This window comes from Bidens hawaiensis, unplaced genomic scaffold, assembly GCF_021521415.1.
Source record: "Bidens hawaiensis isolate Kalapana, Puna unplaced genomic scaffold, B.hawaiensis_p1.1 tig00016560_1, whole genome shotgun sequence".
Taxonomy (NCBI): domain Eukaryota; kingdom Viridiplantae; phylum Streptophyta; class Magnoliopsida; order Asterales; family Asteraceae; genus Bidens; species Bidens hawaiensis.
The window spans coordinates 42,711-48,710 of record NW_027492517.1 but is presented as its reverse complement, the minus strand read 5'-3'; the positions used below and the strand labels follow the sequence as shown (position 1 = coordinate 48,710).

General features: G+C 32.8%; 1 pseudogene; it reads left to right on the top strand.

Moving 5' to 3' along the window:
• The first annotated feature begins 4,353 nt into the window (after window positions 1-4,353).
• Window positions 4,354-5,879, top strand: LOC143551667 (putative membrane-associated kinase regulator 4 pseudogene; annotated as a pseudogene).
• Window positions 5,880-6,000: the final 121 nt, after the last annotated feature.

Here is a 6,000-nt window from a genome sequence, read left to right as displayed (position 1 = left end):
CCATAAAGATGAATATTTTATTATCTTTAATTTGTATATAATATTGCTATAGTTTTCTTTAATTAATAAATTTACATGTTATGTGATTATTAGTGCATATTTGTTATAAAATAACTCTAAACATTGTTAATTTCATATTTAAATATAAAACATGTCATAATACTTTTTGTATGACAACTTGACAATACACTATATTAATCGCTCTCAACAATCTAATCCTTTATTATCAGCGTGTAATTGGGATTCTCCAAACAAACTCTAGAAACTCACTATTTGGATCGTCCAAAGCGATAACAATTGGCTTCATCCGAACGAAGTTGATGATTGGAGACGATTGTGGTTCGAGGAAATTGGAGATTGCGAATGGTCAATCTCATGACTTGATTTCATCTTAAAACGATCCTACTAGAACCAGATGGCTTCATAGCTTAAGATAAATTTGTATAAATAACTTCTTAATAAAACATGAATGGATTTTTGAAAATCATTTCATTTTTTTCCAAAACTACAAAAGAATACAACATAAGTGTATCTATTGGGTGCAATAATAATCCAATAACAAATGGCTTTTAAAAAGAAGAAAAACTCCTAGTTTAGTTTGAAGGTATACCATTTGGTTTTCTTCAAAAACAACTTATAGAATATACGCAAGGGCATCCTTTTGTAGGTTGTCTAGAACGCAAGGAATCTAGAGTTAGAAACATGAATCTATTCTAATAGTTAATGAAACGTGGTGTCTCAAATTTTGAAACACGCTTGTTAACTCTTTATAAAACGCTTTAATGACTTTAATACCAGACTCCATTATTTAAAAGATTGTACTAAAGTAAATGTATAACTAGCTCATTTAATAGAGACACATGTCTTTTAGAAGAGAGGTCTCAGATTTAAACCTAAACAGTGAAATAATTTAGATTTATTAGTGTATATTATAGTAAAAGAAATTTTTTGTTAAAAAAAGATCGTACTTAAGATACTTATATATATTAGAAAATGAAAAAATATAGGAAGTGGAGGAATTTTCCATGTGTGTGTTGTGGTGGGGGTGTGGGGGGGAGGGTTCTATTTTATTAAAGGAAGCTAGGCTCCTTGTTATCTTGTTAAAACGATTTACAAAATTTAATTTTATGTGAAGTCGGTAAAAGTTAAATTATGAGGTGAAACTTTATTAACACCTTATGGGCTATTTGACTAATATGAAAGTTAAGAGGGTGTTAAAATCAAACATAGATTCCTAAATAAGTAAAAACTTAAAAGGTTGACCAAGTTAACAAAACTCTATATCAAAGATATTTCAATATGTTGTTTTTCTTATGATATGAGTTAAAATAACTTCAATATCCCATATGCCATTACACAATACATGCATGTTTTTCTGATACACAACTTCCAATCAGACATTTTATGGTTGGAAGACTGAGTGTTGTGAAGGCTTCATCCATCTCAGCTTTTAACTAGTTGCCAAATCACAATACAATGCCGGAGCCAAACCGGCCGCCTTCCTCTCGCCATTCTCTAAACGCCCAAGAGGGCTCAAGAAGGTGGGGTTCAACCCATTTCAGCAAAACACATTTTTCTTTTGTGTTTTTTAGTATCTAATTAAAATTATAACGTGTTTGTTAAATGATGAATTATTAAAGCTCACTATCTACATGATAGTGACGTGACACTTTAACTAGCCAAACCTGAACACATAGTCTAACTGAGAGTGAAAAAGTGATGTATGATGTGTACTTAAGTATTCAAAGTATAAATAGATATGAACCATACAGTGACATAACTACAAGTGCAACCATGGAGTCACATAACTTTTTTTGATTTTATGTATAAAAAATCCTAAAGAAATAAACTGGTAAGGGAATTGAGGGATGTATTGTTTAAAGCTGTCTAAGAGAGACACTAAAAGTGGACCATTGCAGTTGACATTCATGGGAGGCAGCCTGCTCCACACATTCTATAAATGCACTTGCATCATTACATTGCTTAAAGCTTGCACAAGAACACCATCATCCAACATTTAATTTAATGATATTTATGTTATTGTATGATAGCAAAGACTCTATTGGTACATCTTGGGTGACAATAGTTTATAGCTAGCCAAACAAACAAACTTAAAAACATAAATAGAAGAATTTGGTTTTCTTTAATCTGGATTTTATAGTTCTTTCTTTTATAATTTGTTTTAAATGTATCATAAAATGTTGCAAATCAGTCCCATCTTAGGGAAGTATTGCATATTTGCATAGATACTTTAGGGTAATTTTCTAAATTAGATTTGTACGCACAACACATCTACCTTTTGCGATCATTTCATTTGGTCGCTATGTTTACGACTATTTCTGCCGGTTGCAAGCTTCATTAATTGTTACTTTTTTTAGTGAATCTACTGCAGATGGAAATTTTTTTTAAAGAACCTTTTTAAAATTTAATAAAAATGATTTGTGATAATATGATTATTATTTTTCAAATGTATTTTGAATATCATTGATTCATAATAAGAAAACAAGAAAGATAATAATATTAATAATAATATATGGAAACCCGAACACAAGTTGAAAACAAAAGAAATAATATGACAGAGAAGTGGAGAAGGTTAAAAAGAAAAAAACAAAGCAGGAATCCAGTAAAAGTTAGGAAAAGCATAAAGACATTGTTGGCCAATATTCTTTTTATATGCATTTCCATTGATCGATTGCCACTCGATACTTCATTATTTCAAACTCTTTCTTTGCGTGTATCCCACATATACTTCCTACCATAAAATAAGGTTATTGAGAAATGAGATGGTTTTTTAAATAAATGACGCATTGATCAGCCGAACCTTTTTTTAATAGCGTTTGAAACTATTTCCAATACCCGTATTTACTGAAAAGGGATGTCAATCATCGCTTTACTGAGAAGGGATGTCAATCATCATGCATGATGATTTGAGAAGGCCAATTGTAATTATTTGAACATGAACAACCCGTGAAATTTAAGAGCATTATATTAAATATCGACTAGTTAAACATCTAAATTATCTTTGAAGCTGTCGCTAGGTAGTAAACATTACGACGATAGTGACTTTGAAATTCAGTTAAGAAGTTGAAGGTCGGTAGTGGCTGAGGAACTTTGGTAGTTGTTGTCTGTTACAGAATTAACGTTTTAGGCATCAAAATTAACTGTCGTTGGAACAGTCGTAGCGTTTCACATCTTCCTTTGTGTAGATTCATCATTCAACACCTATATAAGGGAAGCACTTGAACTAACTCAATATTGTTTTTCATATTTTGAAACTCACATATCAAAATCTCTCATCATCACAAAAGCATAAGTTCTTAACACAACTGGATAATAACTAGAGCGCAACTATATATTAAAACCCGACTGTTAAGAAAGCCAGACAAAAACCGAACAAAGTACATCATGATTATAGGGGTTTTAAACCTATATTACATGTTATAATTCTATTTTCAAACCACATGAACGAAAAGTGAACAACATAATAACAAAAATAAGGTTGTTCAAAGAGTCGCTATAACTTGACTAAAATAAAGTCATTTTTGAACCGCCAAAGGACCCAACACCCTGTCATGATAATCGCTTTCGCAAACACCTTCTTTGCCCTAGGCAAGATATCGCCTCCAACCATGAGCATATACACTCCAACTTCAAAGAACTCGGATATTAAAGATCCAACCATCTAAAAAAAAGAACCTCAAGTATGAGCAGCAACCTGACACTCTCCAAACAAATGATCCCTAGATTCCACTTTACAAGAGCATGTAGGAAACAAAATACTAGTATTACCCAACATTATTGCTTAAGTTTCCTTCATCTGTTGTTGAAAGACGATCCAAAAGTAAATGTCACACACTCACACCATAATGCTAGTTTTTCTCGGTACATATTTATTCCAATGCGTTTCCTTATAGACTACAAAGAACCGATCCAAAATGCGTGTCACTCAAATTCCATTCCAAGAATTTTGATCATCCGATATGAAAAAACAAATTATCCTTCACAATACCAACCCCTCGAAACAACTTCAAGTCCATCAAATCCTCTGTCGCCATATGAAAACCTTCCATAACTAATATAAACAAGAAAGGACACAATGAGTTTTCCTACCTTAATCCTCCCTCCAACCGAAACTCAATAGATGGGCTACAATTACATGCATATATACATTTACCTAGAACGAAGATCTAGCATACGACAAACAAGCACGAATCCAAGCAATCCGTTATCTAGTATATTGCAATGATGAAACTCTAGCTATATATGTTGTTGAACAACAACTAGCTAGAATGATCGACTTAATCTACACATGAGGAAGTACCAAAATCATTGTATTTTATATAATCATGAAAGTCTAGGCCTCTAGCCAAATATATCTTTAAAATATTGTCCAGTCACATGTCGCACATATAAGATTTTAACATGTTTGGTTCGATTATTTTAGCATTTCAAGTTAATTAATAAATATATAAGTTGCTCGTGCACCTCAAAATAGGAAACCCCCAAAATAAGCATCAAGTTCGATCACAAGAAAACATCTTTTAATATATTTTATATACAATCATCAAATTATTTTAATATATTTATCACACATACATTAAAGTGTATGCAAAGGTCTATATAAGAGCTTTACCACGTACAGTTTGGCATTTCTAATTCCTTTCTACATTAAAGCACGCCCTCTAGAAACACACTATTCCCTACCCTAACATTCTCACAATTATGGCTATTGATTCGGTTTTAGGTTCCGTTTGTTACAACGATATTGAACAAGATGATGAAGAATACATAGACATGGAAGTAAGTGCGTACAAAAATCTTTTATGTCCCTCAAATTCAAATGAGTTCGAGTTCCAGATGTTTTCCAGCTCATCAGACAGAGAGTTAACCACAACTTCTCCGGCTGATGAGCTTTTTTACAATGGAAAACTACTTCCTCTTCATCTCCCACCGCGCTTACAAATGGTTGAAAAGATCCTCCAAGATAAAAACAAGGATACTTTTGATGACTTCTTCAGCACCCCGTTAGACACGAGCACGTACGCTACCCCTATCTCAAACACCCCATTCGGGTCATGCAATGTGTCGCCTTCGGGTTCGTGTCAGGTTAGTAGGGAACTCTATCCAGAAGATTACTTTCTTGATAACACAACCGAAAACCCTAAAAAGTCTTGGACTAAAAAGCTTAGCCTGACTAAACAATCTTCTCTCGGGTCGAAACTAAAAGCTTCTAGGGATTACCTCAAGTCTTTCTTCGGTAAATCAGGCGGTTCAGATGATTCTAGAAGCAAGTTTCCAAGAACTAGTGGAAAGAAGAAAGAAAAACATGATAGTAACAATGGTGGTCATCGTCACAGAAGATCATTTTCTGGTGTGATGATAAAGAGATTTTCACCAGCCGGGCCTTCATCGTCTTCGAATGCAAGTACTTCCAACATATCTACCGAGTTACAGGTTCAGCATAGAAGAATCAACACGAGTTCGGAGATAGAAAACCAGATACAAAGTGCAATTGCTCATTGCAAAAGGTCACATTCAAGAAATAAGACCATAAGTGACATGGGCTTTTGTTCTTTAGCAACTTCAAGAATTGTATGTGATGATCAAGAAAGACAAGTACTTTGTAGGGGTTGATGGAAAGCAAGAAATATTAATGTTATTAGTTTGAAATTTGGTGTCTTGTACTTTACAATATGTGGACTATGAACCAAATTACAATGAGAATATGATAAGCTAGTATTGTCTTATTGGCTATTCTATGTTATATTTTGATTAACAACTTCTTTCCATTAATGCACTAGGCTAAATTACTTCAAAATAAGCAAAAATATTATCAAAGGTGGTTGGTGTAAATGCCAAAAGTGATTTAGATTATAACTTTAAATCTTTAAAACGAAATGATGAATGGTTATGTGAATTAATGTACCTTTAAGCATTAGTTAATTTCCGACTTTTTGTAGTATTGTCTCTATCATAAAACCATATCATATTTATATATTA